The sequence below is a fragment of the Amphiura filiformis genome, chromosome 11, assembly GCF_039555335.1.
Source record: "Amphiura filiformis chromosome 11, Afil_fr2py, whole genome shotgun sequence".
Taxonomy (NCBI): Eukaryota; Metazoa; Echinodermata; class Ophiuroidea; order Amphilepidida; family Amphiuridae; genus Amphiura; species Amphiura filiformis.
The window spans coordinates 21,869,404-21,891,427 of NC_092638.1; the positions used below are offsets into that span (position 1 = coordinate 21,869,404).

Sequence of the window (22,024 nt, forward strand, 5' to 3'; positions counted from 1 at the left end):
GCTGACAGTTCACTCCAAGAAAGAGTGAGATTTTGCGCCACTTTTGAGCGTGTGAGGCTCACTCGAAATCGCGAGTGAAATTATGTGTACTGTTTTCACTCTTTTAGAGCTAAAACCCACTCTTTTAGAGCTAACTTAAATTCACTCTGAAATTCAGAGTAGTTTTTCACTCTTTTACATTTAGAGAGACATGCTTTGACACGTTAATTTCTTGCACTGCAGCCTTTAGAAGGACATGCATCTGTATGTTAACACACAAATACCAACTTAAAGTGATATTACCCCCATATTGAGTAATTTTTTTAGTCCAATATTAGCTCTTCAGACATTCAATGCAGAATTTCACATAATTCACTTCCAAATTTTTCATTTACGGGTTAAGAGTGCGGGAAAGACTTCTTACAGGAAAAGCTGCAACCCTCAGCTATGCTGTATTTACATTTAGAGAGTAGATGATGTGTATCTGACTTCATCAGGACTGATGAAGTCAGACAGAGGCACATCTATCAAAAGCTCAACAACTCTTGATCTCACAGGGGACGGCTGCACCGGTCCTGTGATAACCACCGGCGCTGCGTACTCATAGAAATACTATAACTTATTATGAATTCCTGTCGAGAAAGCCTACCGTAGAATTCCGTCTAGAAGCATATATGCCTCTAAACGAGGGTTTTTTTTAACGAAAGATAAGAAAGGCCAATACCCTTCTCAAAAACATCGCAATAGATTGGTCTTACAAATATACATGTTTGTACAGCCGCCTTTATCAGTAATATAGTTGTTCAAACTCCAAATAACGTTTTTGTTTAGAGTGTCTGCCTCTTGTCTCTCGTGTCAAAAAAACCTTGTTTAGAGGCATATGCTTGTAGACGGAATTTTACGGTATTATACTTATAACTTTTAATATCAAGATCCAAATGATCAGATACATGCATAGATCCCCAACTATGGAGAAAATGGTGCAAAAATCTCAAATTCCCCAAACTCAGTGTGACTGCACCCAGCTGGAGGACAGGGGTTCTAACCCCATTCCATTGAGAATGCCATTACAAATATCATGCTATCTTCTCTCACCATCAACACCCCAATCACACCCAATTTATTAGTTCTGATGAAGTCCTTGCTATACTCATGATACTCCTAATAGAGATTTCAACTTTGTGTAAAATCACTGCAACTTTCACATTTCAAAGTGCACTTAGTCAGCTTTGCAAGCAAAATTAATAAAAAAGTGTATTTTGAACAAGTCGCAAATACGGGAACTGTGGAATAGCAAATGTAGCAATAATTGGCATTTGTGTGGCTGATGTATTCTGGTCACTCATGTTCAACAAAAAACAATTGTTTGAAAAGCAATTCAAAAACATTCATCAGGGAAAAATGACAGGAAAATCAAAAACATTGTACAGGTTTGCATTAGTGTCAAGGGAAATAGCACAAAAAATAACAAGGAATATTAATGCTCTGCATGCCGGCCATAGGCTTCAACATAAAAAGTCCAAATTTTGAGATATTTTCTCCAAATATCAAGAGCTATCTTAAGAACCACTGAACCATGATACTAGACTTGTTTGTACTCATTTTAATGCACTTTTCATGCTGATTCCAAATATGGTGACAAAAATGAACAATTCTGAAGTTTTTATTTTTTTAAAAACTTGTCGTCTGCAGTCGACACACGTTTGGAGAGAGTTAAGGCCACTTGTAATCGATATGTTGAGTTCAACAACTCTTATCCTACACAAAGTCATGTACAATTCAGCCAATTTTGTGCAATTCAACCAATTTTAGAGAAAAAAAGATGCAAAAACATGGTATTAGTGACAAAACGACAGACAATTTGTAACACTAATCACTGAAGTTTGTGTATCCGATACGTTGAGTGCTGTATGAAGCAGAAGCACTTGAACCAACAATGCATGCTTTCATAGGCTTACATAGGTTTCAACATAAAAAGTTTTGAAATAGTTTCTCAAAATATCAAGAGCTATCTTAAGAACCACTGAACCAATACTAGGCTTGTTTGTACTCATTTTAATGCATTTTTCATGCTGATTCCAAATATGGTCATAAACATGTACAATTCTGAAATTTTTAAAATTTAAAAATTTTTACACTTGTCGCCTGCAGTCGACACACGTTATACATGCAGTGAGTTAAGGCCACTTGTAATCAATATGTTGAGTTCAACAACTCTTATCCTACAAATGTACAATTCAGCCCGGGCAATTCAGCCAATTTTGTGCAATTCAACCAATTTTAGAAAAAAAGGATGCAAAAACATGGTATTAGTGACAAAACGACAGACAATTTGTAACACTAATCACTGAAGTTTGCGTATCCGATACGTTGAGTGCTGTATGAAGTAGAAGCACTTGAACCAACAATGCATGCTTTTATAGGCTTACAAGTTGCCCATTTAACGGCAAAAAATAACAGCCCAGCAGATTGTTATGAATATGCATAGATATTCATTCCAGGGAGAGTGCGGGCTGTGCTGCATGCTGTTGGCTGCTTGCAAGGCATCCTGACTGTATGGGGATGGTGAGTTGATGGTATCCCACAATGCCATGGGCCGAGGGAAGAAAGCTGGGGCTCCCTTCATAATGTAAACTCTGAACCTTCAAACTAATTTGGTATACAGGGATGATACTTTGGAATAATTAGGAACTCCGCAAGCACAAAATGTTTGTAACATTGTTAAAAGTGCGCACCCTGCACAAATTTTGCCAGAAAGGTTTAAATATCTAGTTATATATATGAAGGTTCTAAAACATTTTAAATAAAAGCAATCAGTCATGTGCTCCAAATTTGCAAGAAATGGTGTTAAGGTTAAAAATCTACAGAGATTTTAAGTTTCCCACAAAGTTTTCAACAATTAGACAGTGTAAAAAACACTTTCCTCCAGCAAATGGGAGAAAGGGTTAAATATTGGAAATGGTGAAAAACACATAATATGCATGAGAGGTCTCGAAATGAGAAGAGTGCATGCAGCAGTGTGGTCATATCCAAAAAATATTGTAAACCTCAATATCATTCTTAGTTACTTCCACAAACTTTAAAAAACATTATTTATTAATTATACTAAATTTTGCCATTTTATTTTTCATGTTGAATAATGGTTATAGACATCAGATTTTTATGAATTTTTTTGGTCTTAGAGATGGTTTTTACTTTTTGACACTAGTGTTTGTTTTGAGACTCCAACTTGTCAAAAGTGTTAATGTAATAATATAAAACATTTGGCATGTATCTTGTATACAATTAAAAGTTTGGTAAAAGGTGAAAATATCCAGACATGCCTGTCCGATTTTTTTAAATTCACAATGTTGCACTTCTGGTCATAGGCCTGTAATATGCAAAAGATATGTGCACATTTTAATTTTGCAAGAGCTGCTCAATAAGGTGTAAAAGTTAAATATTTTGTTCATTTTGACATATTTGAAGATTCTCTCTCCAAAATATACCCCCATTCTGCAGGGCATTATGGGTACAGCTTAAATCCACCTTTGGGCCGTGTGCTTATGTGTACAGTAAACGCTGACTGCCTGCATGCATGCATTCTCTCTGTGTGTGCACAGAAAGATGGAGTCAAAAAACAGCAAACATCAGGCCAAGAATTTGATATCGTCAGAGTCAACCGTAACAATAGATCCGAAACTCCCCTGGAGGGTTGTGGATAGCAAACGACCGAGATGCTGCGTAGCGGATTTAGCTCCAGGAAACGTCTCGGAAGTGTTCTTCTCGCAATTGTATCCGTAATTGGTTGGTAGAAGCGCCATCCTTCAAGAAGGGGGCACTTTATCTCCCGACGGAATAGGAAGTCTTCTATTCTTCTTGTTCGCATTGTTGTGGGGCTAAGTGTGATAAAGGCATTTTACAAAGTGTTTATTTTGACGATAAAATGTTGTATAGTGAAAAAATTTGTCCTTATTTTGTAGCCTTTTGACACACCTAATTGTAAGTGACAGCTGTGGGGATATTTTTAGTAGGGTTAATGGGAATCTATTAGTTTGTTTGATCTTTAGAAGGTTGATAACAAATTTCAATAAAATGTGTTTGTGGGTGGGGGTGTGTGCACAGTCTGTTTTCTATACATATCTTACATGCATAGTGAGTGTGTGTGGAGTGTGGAGGGGGGGCAGTGGCGTAGCCAGGATTTTAGTGTGAGGGGGCAAAGCAACGGTTTCGTCCCCATTTGACAAATTTGGTCCATTTTTAGTTATTTTGATGATACTTTACTCTTTGCTGTCCTCATTTTATCCCTGAAAAATGTATGGGGGGGGGGGGTGTAATTTGCCCTCTATGTCAGGGGTAGGGTGGATGATGTGTGTGTGTGTGTGGGGGGGTGCAGGAAGGTGTGTGTGGGGTGGAGGCAAGTGTGTGGGGTGTATGTTTTATCTTCATCCTCATTCAATATCTTATGAGTTTAACCTCTTGCTTCCAATTAAGGTTTAGCACAATCCAGGGCCGTAGAAAGGTTGAAAAATGTGGGGCGGCCATCACAAATGTGGGGCGGCTAAAATACAAATATATGCCCAAATTAATATAAAGAAATAAAGAAAAACATAACAAAAATCTCAAAAAGTGGGGCGGCCATGGCATCCCCGGCCGCCCCGGTTGCTACGGCCCTGGCACAATCTAAAATGACTGAATGCCACTATCAAAACTTTTGTGAAATGCATGAACTCATTTGAAATACCAAAACTTTTCCTTATGCATTGTCTTCCACAATGGGCTATTCCACTTTAAGTCCACACTACCCCTGTGGAAGATTTTGGAAATATCTTCCACAGGGGGAGTATGAATTTCAAATGGAATGAACACCTTAGGCAGATCCATATGAAACTCACCCCCCCCCCTGGTGAAGATTGAGGTTGAATCTTTCTCAGAGGGCGTATGAAATTCAAATGGAGCTGTCCAATGTGTTCATTCTATTTGAAATTCATACTCCCCTGTGAAAGATATTTCACAAATCTTCCACAGGGGTAGTGTGGTTTTTAAATGGAATAGCCCAATAGGGCAGTTAGTAGATCCTGGGGATTTTCTACCGGAAGTCCGTTTGTACCATGTGAGAATGTTACTGAAAAAAATTGAATTGAATATCTAGACTATCCTTTTCTTTAAACTTAGTGCTTGTCACAGCCTACCTACCTACCTAAGCCTTATACACAGGCCCGTCGGAAGCAAATTAAAAGTGGTACGGCCCAGTAGTATGAAGGGCAGAGCCCCTCATGGGGGTTCAAGGGGGCGAAGCCCCCTGGAAGCCCAAGCACTTTTGAAAATGAAAAGTACAATTTCAACAGTAAGTTAATAGGACTAGACTTCTAAACTAGGACATTCAAAATTAAATCCTGGATCAACCATAAAACATGTTACCAATTCATGATAAGACTCGATTGTAGTACACATGATACTTAATTTGTAAGTCACACCTCCAAAAAAAAAAGAAGTAAAATCAACCATTCAAAAATCACAGAAGTCATAAAGTTATCAATATAATATAAATATTAATATTGAATGTTTATGAGTAGGCCTACAATGGTAAGAATATTTTCATGGGGTGAAATATGGACTGTTCCATTCAATGAAAATATTCTTTCCATTGAACAAATAAAAACCTAACAAAAAAACCTAACATAAAAAAACCTTACCCTATTTGGGCCCAAAAAAAGTTTGAGGCCGAGACTTTTGAGGTCCGAGACCAAGATCAAGACCGAGACCTTGATATCCGAGACCGAGTCCTGGTCTCGATAACTACAACACTGCTATTTAAATATCAAGCATAATATGCAAGCTCCTAAAGTGGGACTAAATATCATAATACATAGTTGTTCCCGGTTTTTCATGTTTTTTTTGTTTTGTTTTTTTGGCTGAAAAGTGGTACGGCCATGGCCGTACCGGCCGTAGTGGTTCCGACGGGCCTGCTTATACATAGATATATTGTGTTGAATAAATAACAGACACTCGCTAGAAATGTTTTCTTGTATTCAATATGATTTTAGGGTACTGCTTCAAGCGAAACTTTGACTACAATATGAAGCCATATGAGTGTCTGGAATCAAACTTTTGTAGCACTCTCCCACTACCAGTCTAAATTGCAGTAGACATGGCAGATTTCTACTGGCCCAGTATTACTGGAGAAAATAGTTGCAAACTGTTGACAAACTTGCCATGAAACTTGTGAGTTACTCACACTTGCTTTAACAACTGGCAAAGTTAAGGGCTGGGGTATGAACGTTTGGACAGTATTTATTTTGGGACATTAGAGCACATCAGACATATCGAATTGCATTCTGAATATGAAGAATGTCATTCTGATATCAAATAATTTTGATTTTTGAAATTAGCAATTTAATACACATTTTATGGCAAATCATTAAAATTGATATTTTTGATATTTAACAGTACTTGAAGTAAACTTTATAAATCTGATGATTTATACTTAAAGTGTATGTAGGTGGGATGAAAAGCCGACGATCAATTGAAAATTTTGACCTTTCATTATTGAAGATATGGATTTTTTCCCCCAAAACACCAAAAAAATTAGGTCTTTTGGGGAAAAAATCCATATCTTCAATACAAAAGGTCAAAATTTTCAATTGATCGTCGGCTTTTCATCCCACCTACATACACTTTAAGAACATATCATTAGATTTATATAATTTACTTCGAGGACTGTTATATATCAAAATTTGAAAAATATCAAATTTTTATAATTTGTCATAAAATTTGTATTATATTGTGATTTAAAAAAAAGAAAATTATTTGATATCAGAAAGACATGCTTCAGTATTCAGAATGCAATTCGATAGGTCTGAGGTGCTCTCATGTCCCACAAAAATACTGTCAAATAATAAACGCTTAATTTTAGATCCCTTAACAGAGTACAAAATAATGTTATGTAAATTTCTGCATTTATTTTTACATAGTGGCACTTCACTGATAGATCAATGTGAAAAAGTGCCCTGGATGTATGGAGCACAACTTCAGAGGCTTGAATTTGGAGACTAATGGACACTGACTGAGAGATATATTGTATTAAAATATTTTGTAGGCCTATAACTTATCATTTATGGTATTGGTAGAAAGCAATCTTTCAATTTTTTGTTCAACTTTTAGTTTAAGATATTGTTTTTTTTCATTAATGTATTGAACTATCAAAACCAGCCTTTGTGAGAAAAAAATGAAGAAAAAAAAATTCACAAGACTAAGTTTCATAATACAAATTTAGGTTATTGTACCAACAATGCACCTTACCAACTTTCTTCAGTTGAGAAATAAACAGCATGAAATACAGACTTTGAAAACTGTTGTGTTCAGTGGCGTAGCCAGTGGGGGGCCAGGGGGGCCGGTTCCCCCCCGCTTGTCATGGGCGTCGGTTCATGTAAGGCCGTCGGTAGACGGAAGGCGTTGTTGAAAAAAAAAAATTGGGTTAACGATAGACTATTTTCCACCCAGGGTGACAGAAAAATGAGGAGAATTGTAACGAAAATGATGAAAAATTGACAATTGCACATAAAAAGTATGTGTTTTTATGTTAGTAGCGCCTATTATCCTTATCAGTTTTTTTACATTTTTACATTGTGTTATTCAAAAATATTTTTACCTTCAATTTAGTGTAGCTTTATGAAAGTGCAACATATTTTATGTCAGTATGAAAAGTATTCAAGAAGCCACAGAATAGGCTATATTCCAGTTTAAATCCATACACCCCCTAGATGGAAAATATGTCCTTAATCTTCTACATAGGGAGTGTGAATTTCAAATGGGATTAACTGAATGAGGACTCCAGTTGGAAATTACACCCCCTGTGTGGGAGATTAAGGTCAAGTCTGCCATAGGGGGTATATGGATTTCAACTGGAATAAACCCAATATCTAACCCGGGAGATCATCTTATAGACTATTTTTCAACCCACAGGGTTCTCTTTCTTGACTCAGGAAACACTGCAAAGTTTGTAGGGGCAAGTGTGATGTGGGGTGAGCATGGATGGCAGATGCCAAGTTAAGTTGAGGTGATGCTCAGGGGAGCATCATGCTAGGTGTCTGGTTTATGCTAGAGTTATATACAACATGCATCTGACTGTACTAATTGCTACCCATCAGGTTATTTGGGGATGCAGTGTGCTCAAAAGTGAAATTTTTCCTACACAAAAAGGGCAAATTTAAATTTTTTGTACCGATCTTTTGTGAATTTTTGTCAAATATTTTTACAAAAAAAGTGGACCCTTTTACTCAGATTGGCATTTTGGGGGCCGTATGGGTGGGGGCCGTATGGGTGTGCACCACACCCCTGCAGCACCTCCCTGGCTGCAGTTTTGGTACCCATCAGTTTTTACTGTTGCTTAAATCATCCAAATGAAATTCATTTGAAATGAACAAAAATATGTAGCCTAAAGATTTTTCATTACAAAATGAAAGGGATATACAGAGATCTGTCACCACCACACTTGCGAAAGGGTTCAGTTTTTGCTGGCAATATTTAATAATTAATTTGTTTGTTTCATCAAGACCCTAAAATGAAAACATTTTTCAAGAATTTGAACTGACACATTTCAGTTAAGTGTACTAGTGAGAAATGAAAACCCATGTCTTGATAATTACCAAATCTTGCCTTATTTGCATATTCTTCCTTTCCTTTAATCTTCAGTCATATTAATTATATTAATTAATGTTATCAATTTTTTTGGCAAACTTAGGCCAAGTATATAATTTATTACTTTCTCGTCCTAACTGTTTTCAAAAAGGAGGATGAGGATATTTTTTTGTCTTTTCCAAAACAACAACTTTTCCCCCAAAGACAATAGATTTGTGTCTTTTTGCAAGACTTCAATTTGTTTTACTTGGCCTTATACATGTTCCAGAGATTCAGGATCCGTGCATGTTTAAAACTCTTTTTCGTCCCATCACACTTCTCAAATTCATGCAAAAGACAAATTAATCATCCAGATAACAATCATATCATTAGAACAACTCAACATTCTTCATAAAGCAAAGCCCTGTAACCCCGCCTGTAACATCACAACATTAACAGCATGTTCTGTCAACCAAATGGGCTATTCCAGTTGAAATACATACACCCCCTATGGAAAATATGATCTTAATCTCCCACACAGGGGGTGCAGATTTCAAATGGAATCACTCATAAGGCAAAGCCCTATAACATAACAACATTAACAGCATGTTCTGTCAACCAAATGGGCTATTCCAGTTAAAATCCATCCACCCCCTATGGAAAATATGATCTTAATCTCCCACACAGGGGGTGCAGATATCAAATGGAGTCACCCATTCGGGTAGCCCCATTTGAACTCCACACTCCCTGTGTGGAATATTAAGGTCATGTCTTCCATAGGTGGTGTAAGGATTTCAATTGGAATATCCCAGCAGGTTCTGTCTACCAAATAGTGACAAATTCTAATTCTCAAAGTTGGGAGTCATTAGCTCATAAAATGCTTGTTATTTTTACTCAACATCTTGTATGTAATTATCACCTGTTTCAATTATGGAGACAAACAGTGAAGATGGGATATCACTGTGGTTACCGTACTCCAATACCAAGCATGCTGATGATGAACAGTCACCTCCTAAATTCAAGAAGATAGAACCTAAAAGGTAGATACATGAGTTTGAAATGCTATCATGGAAAGTTTGTTTCTGGTAGTATGGTTATGATATAGCAACAATAATGTAGTTCAATCAGTGTCATAGCCAAAGGAGGCTGCTCCCCCTGAGAAGTCTTACTCTCTCTTGGGTGAGGAAGGAGGGAGGGACAGAAGGAAGAAAGAAAAGGAAGGAAGGAAGGAAAGAATGGAATAACTGACAAAAATCTGCACATCTTATAAGGCCCCTTAAGGGAGTTTCTCATCTCATCTTAAAACTCATGCCCACATTTTAATTAATTATTGTCATTTTAATGACACTTTACTCTTTGCCATCCCATTTTATCCCTGAATATGTATTATCTTCATCCTCATTTAATATCTTATGAGTTTAACTCTTTGCTTCAAATTAATCAAAAGATTGAAGTTAAAAGGTGTGTTTTTGCGTTCAGAAACCCAAATTTGTGTACTTTTTTACTTGTAATGCAATCTTAATTCGCTTCACATACTACCGTGTTTGTTATCTGAAAATATGTGATGGGGAAAACTCAGAATCAAGTTTTAAAAATTAGCTGCATTCACTTCTCAACTTTTTAATAATAATTTCTCTCAATTCTACTAAAACTGCCAATTAATTCAAGCCTGATATTGGATCAGTGTATGTTCATTCTAATGAACTATAATAAAGTGCACTCTCAATGCATAATAAACACTTAGTTTCGTTCTTATCCCTGCATATTACCTTATGCAATAGACACTTCTCCCTTCCCCTTAAACCATAGGAAGCATGCCATGGTAGGCGGCAGGTGGTATGACTAGGCCCGGTCTATAACTGCCCCATGGATGTTGTTTCTCCCCTTTCTTCCCGATCAAAAACGAGGAAATGTTTCCTTTTCAAAAACCGTAGTAACAACTAAGAGTCAAGCACACCCCCTAGATACCAAATGCCTAAAACAACGTTTGTCGCTTATATCATCTTCGTCGGATGCATGCAAGTTGCTACTTGCATCCTGCGACTCCTCTCAAGGAAGCTGATACCGGTTTTCTTTTGTTGGGTGATTAATACAATGGCATAAATTCCTAGGTAATCGGAACGAAGGAACAAAAAAGGGGCAATCAAACATATATTTAATGGGATATGGATCGTGTGAGATGTGTCAACAATACTAAACAAACACGGTAGATATGTTTGAAGGCATGTCCCAGCTATTCATGGGATTACTATTGTTTAGCGATATACTTGGTTGTTGATTGGGCCTGGTTACATTGTCACATTTGGCATACTTAGAGAAACGCTTTTTTTTGTTTTTGAATAATTGATGAAAAACATCCTTTAGTCAAGATGACCTACTTCTCGGTAATACAAAAATTTGTTTTGTAAAATTGCTCCCCAAAACAAAATATGCATAACTTACAGGAATCGAATTTGCGTTTTGTTTAACATAATTGCAAGATTCCGCTAAATTTGAAGTGGCAAGGACTGTGTACATGAGGTACATAATACTTGTCTGATTCCTTCATTTCAAGAAGGCAGAACTTTTGTGTGAGTAAATACATACATATTTCACTCCGTTTGCATCTCATTCATCATTTACCTTGTCCCAGTTGTGAGCAGTGGCGGCGCCACGGGGGGGTCATAACTCTTGCCCCTGTCCCCACCCCACCCTCGTAAAAACCAAAAATTACTAAAATTGCCACTTTTTACAGCAGTTTTGCACAAAATTTGTTGATTTTGCCCCCCCCCCCCCTGAAATTCAAATGGAGCATTGGACTGGATCATATTGAAAGTTTACAACATGCATATCACAACATTTATCTACTAATTATGCCATTCCATGTAAAATCCACACTATCCCTGTGGAAGATTTAGCTTATGTCTTCCACAGTGGGAGTATGAGTTTTGACTTGAATAGGCATTTAGCTGTATGCAGGATTTCATTTGGGGGTGGTGATTTTGAAAAAAGTGGACTTTTTTCCAAGGGGGGTGGGGGGCAATTTTGTGAAAAGTGGACAAAATTTGGACTTTTTTTGTCCAAAAAAGCGCAAAAAACCTGCTTGATACGCTTGAAAATTCTGACATTTTGGGACTTTTTGTATACTTTTCCAAATCTGCGTACGGGCCTGGTTAAAATTAGTTACTAACCTTAAAACATTTTAGCTCTTATATAGAATTGCAGATTCATACGTAGTGGTAATAACAATGAAAATTATTAAATTAAACTTCAACACTACTTGTTTATTTCGCGTACCGGGAGCGCTTTCGAGGAACTTCATCGTCATCAGCCGATGTTGTTAGCTCTGATGTTTTCTTGGAAACGGCTAAGGACCAACCTGATCAGGTGACATCACACTTGATGATGTCACCGAAGTCGGAAGTTTCCTGCCCCTCCTTAGCCGTTTCCAAGAAAACATCAGAGCTAACAACATCAGCTGATGACGAGGAAGTTCCTCGAAAGCGCTCCCGGTAAGCGAAATAAACTTAATAATAAATTATTAATTTAATAATTTTCATTTTAGCTCTTGTTAGGATGGTACTGTTTTTTTTCTTTCTTTTTTCATTCTCTGTACTTTTTGATGGGGGGAGGAAGAAAACACCCAAAATAACAAGCCACCCCACCTCACACACACACCCCCTACCCCAAACATACATGGGGCCATGCATTTTGAACTCCTGCATTTCTCTGTCCCACGCACAGCTTCTGCATAAAGGAAATAAACAAGTTATATTTACTATGTCCGCATTGGGCCAAAACAAAATGAAGTGCTTGCTTGTCCATAGATCACTTTCTGAAGTTGGGTCGGTCGGTCGAGAAAAGTTTTTTTTTCTTATATCTTTATTTTTTCAAGTAACAAAAGTATAATGTGAAGTACTTGTTTGTATGTAAAACACTTACTGGCCACAAAATTTTCACCAAAGACAAATCGAAGGTAAACCCTACTTTATTTGACATGTACATGTCTGACAGACTTAAAATACTGCATTTTAATCCGAAATATCAGAACATTCAGCCAGGTACGACCAGACGGAGGAAACATGCAGGAAATGGTATTTTGCAAAATTTCTTTTATATCTTCAGTTTCTCATAAGAAAAGTTCATGAATTTGTTGGGAAAATTGTAAAAAAACACCTTTTTTTCACAAAAAAACTTCTATGGTCAAGACTCCCAGAGTCCCAGACGCCCTTATTGTGACAATGACCTGATATATTTGTGTCCTTTACAAAGAAGATAAAAGCCCAATAACATAGAGATATACAATTCCAATTATATTATCAGAAAACATCACATGAAGATTATCAGATAAACTTCTTTAAATGTTACATATTCCATATGTAATATCAGATATGAAACAATCAAAAAAGGATAAGATTATACATCTCCTTGCTTTGTTTTAAAATTGATCGATTCAACAATAAATATTACCTACAATCGCTAGCAATAAGAGAGATCTCAAGCATAATTGAACTTGGAATAATAACCTTGTAGTTATTATATTTGAGATTTATTTCCTAATTAACGTCATATCTCTATATTTGTTTGTTTCACAGAAGCATTATTTAATAATTGATTCATACATGGAAAACACACTAGTAAAATCACAAAAATCATACAGTACTTAACTTGAATAAATAAACACCCCATTAATTTGTATTTCTTTTAAATATCATATTTGTCTAAATCCATTCAATTTTATTTGAAGCTTATTACCAAACACAGCAAAGTGCTTGTAATTCGCCTGCAATTACAACACTAATGGGATCGGATCCGACAGTTAGAGTTTCAATTATGAAACTCAATTGCTACAAACAACAGCTGATTGCACCGTCTACGGCACGGTAGCAAGTGTACAGCCAGAACTCCTGCCCAGCCTAGCCGTGTGTCAAGCGGTCGTTGATCGACTCATCCCGACCATTGTCGTACGTGTTTACCTTATACTCGTAACATGATCAAGCCACTCATGTTTCTGTAGTATTATCGATGGCTAGGAGTAGCCACTTCACTGACACGACTTAAGAGAGGGATTACAGGCCTACCCACAATGCATTGCATAAACAGTATGCAGCGGAGAAATAAATTGTGACAGTATTTTATTTACCTTTTTTCAAAGAACAGGTTATTAACTTCTAAACTAATAAAAATTCCTTTAAAAAAGGAATGGGGCGCCCAAATTATGTGAGCTTGGACGTGATATGGTGAATTCCATGGCATGGTGTTTAGATTTGGTCCCGGGATTTGGTATCATAATGATTTTTTTCTAGGGAAGAGTAGAAGATGATCAAATGCAAGACAAATGTGTTTGATTGGGGAAGGTGTATCACAGGACCGTTTTGGATGAAATAAATTGAATTGGAATGAAGCTGTCGTGTCAATTTGCGATTATGTGGGGTGGGGAGTTCAATTTTGGGGCATATTGTAGTGATGATATTGCTTTGGATATTGAATATTGTTGAATTTCGTTATGCAGGGGGTATATGATGGATAGTATAGAAGAGGATCTACCCCTATGTTGACCAAAAGAAAAGTTTTTATGAATGTATAACGCCTGTGATACATATACATCATAACGTCTGTGATACATATACATCATCTACTTGCTAATACACTGAAAATCTAATAGAGATGAAGGATAAAAGACAATTACAGAACATTCATTCTTCAAAAGTAGCTATATGGGTATACAATGTTTACAAGATAAGAACGTTAATGTTTTGTACATGAACGTAACATCTTTGATACATAGTTGTTAACACACTGAAAATCTGACTAGAGATTTACAATTTGATGATATCCAAAAGAATACTTACTAACTTAGCATTGAAGAATTAAAATAATTACAGAACTTTCATTTGTTAACATACACGTAGCAATGATTAACAATGTTGAAAATACAAACGTAACGTTTTGTTCATAAACATAACATCCTCGACACATCTAGGATCCGCATAATTTGTTGATTAATGTCATAAACAGTCACAAAAGATTTATGGTCTGATCATTTTATCATTTTAAGGGGACCCGATATTGCATTTGGAAGAACCAGGCTTTTCAATTACTATCAAAACTGCTGGGTACCAAACTTTTGGATACAGCTTGTATAGTAATTTGTTCTAATTTCCATGCAAAAGGAGCCAGTTGTTTCATCCTTAAAACAAATAGGCTACACCATAATTTCCAATTACCCCATGCAGATAGATAAGACCTTGGTAAGATAAGCGTGTTAATTGTTATGTCACTATCACTATCTTGATCTTGATAAGATGCCTGACTTTGAAACTTTGGGTACAAAAACTCATACTCTGCAAGTTAGGTCAAGTTTTGCACTATGATTGTTTATTTGAGCTTATTGGACTATGCCATTCAGATTAGGCTATTGTAATCCAAAGTGTTGGTCACCGTCTATCGGGTTCTAAGAGGCGGTAAACTGGTTACAAAGGTCAAAGTGGTTACAAAGGTCAAAGGTCTCGATTTATTTGGTGTTTTACAAATCCATTAATTTTGTCTTTTAAACAAAGAATATACGCACACCATTTTATCCTGTGCATAACAGAAAACAATAATAAAATAAAATCCAAGCATATTGTGGATTTATTTCTGAGCAAGGGCATAATTTTAGCAAAATAGCACAACAATTGCGGAGTAAATCTAGTAAGACTGAAATTAGAAGCTACTCACAAGTACATGCCAATATTGTGGGACGCCTCCGTAGAGGGCGCCCCAAAAATACTATTTTGTCACCCTGCTGCGATAATTGCCTAACTCATTTTTTGTAATTTTGAGAACAACTACAAAATATGGTTCAAGCATGCATTGCATTTTAAACAATCAATCTTTGCAACGAACAAATGATTGGTCGATCCTTCATGTAATTATTTTGTGTAAGCTATTAAATCCTAACCCAAACCCTAATTTTTACCATAACTCTAACCCAAACCCAACCCTAACCTTAATTTCGAGCAAAATTACATGGAGGAATAACCAAAGACAAATTAAAAGGAATAATCAGAAATAATTAGGGTAATTACATAACTGATGCATGCTTGAACCATATTTCTTAATACTTGTTCTTAAAAGAAAATGAATGGCATTATCATATAGCAGGGTCAGGATTTGTGACCCATTCCCACAAAACTATGAATGTGTTGGCACAGCTCAAATTGAGTGAGTAGCAGGGTCTTAGCTAGCCACCCGTCTGGCCGTCATTTTAGACGGCCAGTTTGCTCCTGGGACGGGCAAAATTAATGCCTTTGACAGATGCTATATTATAAATTGTATGTTTTGAGAAGCTAATTGACCTTTTAGTAGACCCAATTTGTAGAACAAGGCCATATCAGCACATATTTGAACTCTTTGAACCCCCCAATGGGCTATAAACGGTCTGGTAAATGTTTTAAAGGTCAAATTAGGACATGCAATTTTATTCATATGACGGGCAACCCTCAATTTCTAGCTAAGACCCTGGTGAGTAGCCTTTAAAAAATATGTAATGGTGAAAGCTCAAACATTGAATTTTAAATGTGTACAATTTTTAAAAATTAAAATTGAAATTGCGTCTCCTTTTTTTCACTGGAAACAAATTAATTTAAACACAATTTTAAAATTGTGATTGACTCTCTCTTGTCTATGCTATCAAGGACTGGGACTTGAAGAATCAAGTTTTCAGTCAAAGGTACAAATCAACAAATCAATTTTATATTCATTCATTAAAAAATTAAAGTCCACTCCCCTACAGGGTTTGTAAAGTTGTTCCTTATGCATGGAAATGGGAAAATAGTTGTAATATTCTGTATTTACCAACTCAAATCATTACTTACTACCCAAAATAAATTTACTTTTAATAATTAAATCAATAAAAAAAAACTTAGTTGGCTAACAATTTAATTTTGAAAATGAACAACTATGGATCAAATTTGCAAACAATAATTTTATCTCATTCCCCACTCATCAGAAATATAAGTAATCTGTCTTTCAACCCCCTGCTTCCACATTTGGGTGTCAATCCTGGGCCTTTTGGCAAATTTACCTATTTTTTTGTTCTTTTAAGCTACTTTTTGACAATTCAGGCCGACTGCCCCCACCCACGTTTCAAGACGGATTGATGCATGCTTCCACAGGTGGAAGATTAATTAAAAGAAGGATATTCAAAGAAAAAACAAAAACAGCAAATGAACCTCAGATCATCATAATGAAAAAATGCTCATTGTTTTCAAAACCACATTAACCCTAACAGAACTAGGACTCACTAAAGCTCACTATTAAAACCGCTCTGCGTGCATGGATTCCACGGGACTTGATGACGCAATCAGACCAAGTCATATATACCCAGGGAATCGTTGGCGGGCCAACGCCACCTGTGTAGCTACATGCTGGGGATCTTCTGCGTGGCATGCGCGGGGTCCGCGGTTCGAATCCCGGGTGTGCCAAGTGACTTTCCTCTTCATCTTCTCTCCTTTTTCGTTCCTTCTTTCCCTTCCGATAGCCGAAAAACCTCGGGTAGGGTTAGGGTTAGTGACCATGCATATTTTCCCTATATGCCTTCTTAACCCTAACAGAACTAGGACTCACTAAAGCTCACTATTAAAACCGCTCTGCGTGCATGGATTCCACGGGACTTGATGACCTTAATCAGACCAAGTCATATATACCCAGGGAATCGCTGGCGGGCCAACGTCACCTGTGTAGCTACATGCTGGGGATCTTCTGCGTGGCATGCGAGGGGTCCGAGGTTCGAATCCCGGGGTGCCAAGTGACTTTCTTCTTCATCTTCTCTCCTTTTTCGTTCCTTCTTTCCCTTCCGATAGCCAAAAAACCTCGGGTAGGGTTAGGGTTAAGACTAGCATAATATTCTTGTCGAGTTGCAAAATGACTCAAACCAAGTAAAGCTCAGTATGTACAGTAAATAATGATGACTTCTCGTCTCCACAAACATCATAGTAGTGAATAGTCTAAAATTACTGTAAAATAGAGCAATGCATTGTGGTCTAGCATAATTATATCCTCTGGGCAGGACAAAATCTCTTGAGGTTGTTTCAAGTTTTCTTCCTTCAAGTTGTACACGGTTGACTTGGGACATAAATGAGGGGTATTTGTGACGGTCGAACGCACTCCAGAGTGGCTCGTTGATGTAGCTTTGTTTGCCGTCACCATCTGGCTCTAGCGTGCGTGTGCGTGGCTATCAGATGGAGCAAGGTAAATAGTAAGATGGTTAAGTTAGCTGGGCGCTAGCTGGGTGTTGTTTCTTGGACTCTACTTACGCAGGCCTTACGAACAGGAATAATAGCCAAGTTTCGTGATCATTTTTATGTACCAATATTTTTTTATGTAAACTAAAACTATAAAAAAACTCCTTTCAAAATGAGAGAGAGAAAGAAGGGAAGAGAGCCTCAATTATCCTAAAATTGCAAGTTTGTGCACACTTTGTGTCAGAATTGGGTAAGTGCAATTAATAGCTGTCCTTTGAACATTTGGCAATTCAATGAGAATCTTTCTCAGAGGGTGTATAAAATTCAAATGGAGCTGCCTAATGTGTTTATTCCATTAAAGATTCATACCCCCCTGGAAGATATTTCCAAAATCTTCCACAGGGGATGGATTTAAAATGGAATAGCCCAATGCCCTATGGGTATTAATACCAAGTCATTCATGCAGAAAAATTAACCTGTTTCACTGATCAATTCTCTAATAATTGAAACAATTGACATAAATACATAATTATCACTGATTATCCGATTTTGGGCTGTTTTGCGGGTTCTTTTGACAAAATGGCAGAAATCAAAACTAAATCAAAGTTTGTAGCAATCAACCATTTTGTCCCCATGGTAACATTACACTAATCTAAAAAACATGCAAAAACTTACACTAATCATGAAAAAGTCATAAAATCACATTTATTCATGTAAAATTATGAATTATGACTCAAATATACATATGAGGTCATTTGCTCTGATTAAGGTTATTTTTCATCACATATGTATGGAACAATTTCCCCCTAAAATTGTTGTAAAAACGATTCTTGTGAGAATTGAATGTAGAGTCCCAATTCCCATTCCAGGAATAATTGCACCCATAAGAAATATAATGTCAAAATATAATTTTTCATTTTGCCTTCTCAAGTTAACATCATAACTAATTTTCTGTCAAAATAATAAAGAAACTATGCTATTCATATATCATTGTTATAGATAGAGGAAAGCAAAAAAAAAAAATGAGGAAAAAGTCTTGTTGAATCTAGAGCTATACTTAACCACACAACATGTGGGGGATATCCGCTGGGCCCATTTGTTAGTGTCTATATTAGCTTGGCCTAATTTGAAAGATTTTTTTTCTTCAACATTCATGAAGAATGATATATCATGTACGAAATAGGAAATGTGCTATAGGAAGTCAAAAATGTACATGCGTGTGTGGTATAATCTTTTACTTTAGTATACTACCTTTATTTGTTCTTGGATCAAAATTATAGTTTAAGTGGACATTTTCGCATGATTTATTTTTTGTGTGTTGTCAATTTTAAACTGTTTCACTCAATTTTAAAGTCGCAATTCTAAGGTTTCTTACATTGACCTACCCAGCAAACACAAAAATGTTTTAAACACATTTTGGTTTTAGTCAAAATGTTCTAATTAGGTTAATAACTGCGCATCAGTTATTTGGAGGGCATTGTGAAAAATCTAAACATTTTGCCTTTGGAACCAGTGGCGTACTGTGGCGCTCCTACCCCGGGGGCTGAAGAAAATTCAATTTTGTCGCCCCTTCCTCAACAGCCTGAAAAGGTTGACCCATTTTTTTTTTTCGGTGGTTTGAAAAAGTGAAGAAGAAAAAAAAAAAAAAAAAAGGATTATAGGCGCTAGCGCCCTAAAAGCAACCAGTTTTTCAATTTTTCACAATTTTTTATACTTTTTCAAATTTTTACCGCCCTTTTTTCTTTGCTATTTAGTTTTTGCCCTTCTTCTTCCTTCCGCCCTTCATTTTGCCGCCTTCTTCTTTCGCCGCCCTTCGTTTGGCGGCCCCTGCTTTTACCGGGGGGCTCGCGCTTAAAATACGCAAGATGGGAACCGAGAGATATATTTGTTTTCCATAGAGGGAGTAAGAGTTTCAAATAGAATAGACAATTGGGTAGCTCCAATTTGAAATACTCACTCCCCCTAGATGGAACATGTTTCCAAAATCTTCCACAGGGGGAGTGTCGATTCAAACCGGAATAGCCCATTTTAACTCTGCTTGGAACATGAACAGTTTGAAAATAAATGTACACAACAATTTTCATTTTCACAGTACATAAATTGGCAACATAAATTTCTGGATTATTTTTAACTTAAATGTGGTGTTACGCGCATGAATATCAGTATAAATTCTATGTTAGTAAAGGTGTATAGTCCTGGCTCGCACACTTCGTATATCCACGGATACAGTACTTGTGCTCATCAGAAATTTAGCGATATATGGGGTGATATCTGCTGAAGAAACGCGATTCACAAAATACAAAAAGAGGGTCATTTTTCATTTGTGAAATAAAAAAAATTTAAAGGATATTCTTCATATTATTTATGAAATTTGCCCATCATTGGATATCAAATAAAACCCTGTGATTTCGTCACATAGCAGACACCTGTCACTCATACCATAGCGATGCAAACATTGTCACCGATGACACCAGGGACATCCGAGGTGTCATCTACCAATTATATCTTCTAATTACTTTGTTAATGAGGCTTATCAGTAATTGAAGCAAGAGGGTTTCTACCGTACCATGCGTAATCTGGGGGTCACCGGAATCCTGCCTCATATGCCCACTGATTTTGTTTGATATTTTAAGAATATATCATCCTTAGTTTAATATGATATAGTAAACATACAAAACATGATATGATAAGATTTTTTCATTTTGAGTTTATGGTAAAAATCAAGCCCCAGAGCAATCAAGGAAAAATAAATTGAATATGAATTGCATAATGCTGTCACTGGTTGTCTTGCAAGATACTAGGCCCATACCCACAAATGCAAGTGGACCTTCTGTGAATTTTTTCTTCAGAAAGGTCTGATTTCAACATTTCTACTGAAAAAAGTGGACATTTTGTTAATTTTCCCTTTAAATACTGCTAATTTTCAATGTTTTTTTTACAGAAAAAAGTGGACCTGATAGACTCTTAGAAAGGTTTCATGGCTCTAGATGTCCTGTATGTAGAACCCTCAACATAAAAGAGTTCTTGAAACTCAACGAACACTAAAGCGATTCTTTCTAACCTTTCCAGAACCTTTTCTAGGTCTAAAATGGTTATTTCTAGCCTTTTAAGAACCATTTTAGTTCTTTGTAAAACCATTCTAAATATTTTAAATGCTTCTACATACAGGACCAAGAACCTTTTTAGGTTCTACTTAGAACCTTTGCTAAGTGTGTACAATGTGTAATGCAATGTTGAATTTTAAAAAGATGGTGATGGTCACTATAATAAGGTGCTTAATAATAAATGCACTTTACCATTATTATACAGACATGCACCTTATCTCAGCCTGTATGACCCAAATTAAAGGAATAGTGTTTATTCTTGGGTTAAATTCCTGGGTACCTTACTGTGTGACAAATAGTATAGGAAGTGCACCTGTTATCTCATTTTCATTCAAAATGCATAGGAACCTTCCATAACTACATGTAGTTATTACTGCCACATTATCTTATTAGTGCCTTGTGAAAAACCTGGGAAATTTGACAATTTGTCAGAAATTGTACACTTATACTTTAAACTGACATGATTTTTTCCCCAAATTGTCAATGATGAGGAGTCAGAAACATCATATAATGAATACAACCATTGGGCTATTCCAGTTGAAATCCATACACCCCCTATGGAAGACATGACCTTAATATCCCATACAGGGGGGGTATGGAGTCAAATTGGTGGCATTTAGAGAATAAAGGTATTGTTTTTAGCCGCTGTCGTGCATCTATCGTCTCATATCACACGGGCGACATCATTATTTTTGGCGTAAAACAACTCGGCGGCTAAAAACAATCTTTATTCTCATTCTTTAACACTTTAAAAATATCATAAGTATTACAAATTGCGACAAGTGTGACGCAGCCACTCTGGATAGTGTACTATAATAGCAACAGAGCCCAAAAAGACTGTCAGTCTTCATTGAATATTGAACAAGGATAATTCCTAAGTTACAATGCATAAAACGTAGTAAAATAAATGTATTTAAAATGAGTTACTTCAGAAAGTTCTTTTGTGTAATTTACAAAACAGACACAGAAACCAAATAAAAGTAAATTTCAATTTGTTGTTCTCTCTGTGAACTGATGCAATCAACAACAAGCTAACAAATACTTTCATACAGTTACAAATTACATGGATAAACATAATAAAATAGGGTTAACATCACCATGCACCATGGAATAAATGGGGTCTCCTAGAGTGTGAAC

General features: G+C 36.4%; 1 protein-coding gene across 1 annotated transcript in view; it reads left to right on the top strand.

Annotated features, from left to right (window-relative positions):
* Positions 1-4,110: 4,110 nt before the first annotated feature.
* LOC140164557 (uncharacterized) overlaps positions 4,111-22,024 on the top strand; it is a 335,764-nt gene continuing 317,850 nt past the window's right edge. Inside the window, exon 1 of the mRNA XM_072187860.1 lies at positions 4,111-4,123. The gene's annotated coding sequence lies outside the window, so the exon portion shown is untranslated. The remainder of the gene's footprint in view (positions 4,124-22,024) is intronic.